We start from the raw sequence: 1,392 nt of genomic DNA on the forward strand, positions 1-1,392 counted from the left end.
AAGAGAAAAATAAGACAGGTAAATGAGACAAAAATGTATGGAGGAGGGTGCAATTCTACACAGAATAGACAGGGCAGGAAGCACTGAGGTGACATCTGAATAAAGACCTAAGCATGTCTTGTCTGGGGGAAAGCATTTTCTGTCAAAGTAACAACAAGTGCAAAACACCCAGAGGCAGAAACATGCTTGGCGTGCTCAGGAAACAGAGTGGAAGCCAGCATGGCTGGGACAATGTGTGCGCATGCAAGGCGTAAGAAATGAGACCAGAAAGGTAAGAGACACCTGGGTCACATGGCATCTTGCAGACCTACGGCTTTGACTCTGGGTGAGACGGGAAGCCACTGGAGGATTCTGAGAAGAGGACTGACTAACATGTCTTGACTTTATCAAACAGGATTACTTTGGCTGCTAGACTGAGAAGAGACTGAAACACAGTCAAAGGACATGAAATGCAAATCAAAAAATAAGAACCATAATTGATCAATGAGAATTTGAAAAAGAAATTCCCATTTACTTATATAGAAACAAGATAAAATTTCGAAGTTGGCAAAGGTTCACCACACCACAAACAATCAGTGTGGTGAAATGAGCACTTTTCAATGATGCTTATAAGAATACTGACTGGGAACCCCTTTCCAAATGTGATTTGACCCAGTAGTCCCTCTTAAGATTCAATTCTTGGGAAATGACTAAAGATGTAGTTAAAGATTTGTATGAAAAAGGATGTTTGCAAATTACTCATTAGAAAAAAATAGATTGGCATGCAGTTATTAGCTATTGGTTCATTATGATAAAGCTACATTGTGATAAAATGAAGGGGTTTTTAAAAAGAATTTTTATATGAGGTCGGAATTTTCATTGGTATCATTTTTATCAAAAAGGCAACATCAAAAATGTTTAGAGAGGTAATCTCTGAGTAGCGTAATTATTTTCTTCTTAATTTCTCAATTTTCCAAATTTTCCTTTCATAATGAAGAAATGATTTTTTAAAATGGATTTGCTAGTATAAGACTAAAATGTACAGGTGGGTACAGCAGAGTTATCTGGACAAAGGTAAGTGTGTTCTAGCATAATTTCTTCAGAATGACCCAGGCAAGGTTGTCCTGGGAGTGATCTCCAGAGCTAAAAGGGAATCTCTAATACTGAAAGGCACTACCCTGCTGATTTTGTAAATAATCCATTAGGGGCCTGTAAGAAAGTTTCTGGGGGAAAAGGGTGGAGGATATGGCATTATACTATTAACAGAGTAGATACTTATGCTAACACACTTAAAATCCCCCTCAAATCAAACCTTCTTCCCCATATACCAAGCAATATGCATATAAAAAGACAAGTCTTATCTTCAGAAACGAATGTTAAGCCAGAAGTCAGAAGACTCAGTCTTCTGTAATT

At 37.6% G+C, this 1,392-nt stretch overlaps 1 protein-coding gene across 1 annotated transcript in view; it reads right to left on the bottom strand.

Annotated features, from left to right (window-relative positions):
- The window catches only part of ANAPC1 (anaphase promoting complex subunit 1), a 158,631-nt gene that overhangs the window by 117,774 nt on the left and 39,465 nt on the right, over positions 1–1,392 (bottom strand). The window lies entirely within an intron of this gene.

This window comes from Propithecus coquereli, unplaced genomic scaffold (genome assembly GCF_000956105.1).
Source record: "Propithecus coquereli isolate 6110/MARCELLA unplaced genomic scaffold, Pcoq_1.0 Scaffold519, whole genome shotgun sequence".
Taxonomy (NCBI): Eukaryota; Metazoa; Chordata; class Mammalia; order Primates; family Indriidae; genus Propithecus; species Propithecus coquereli.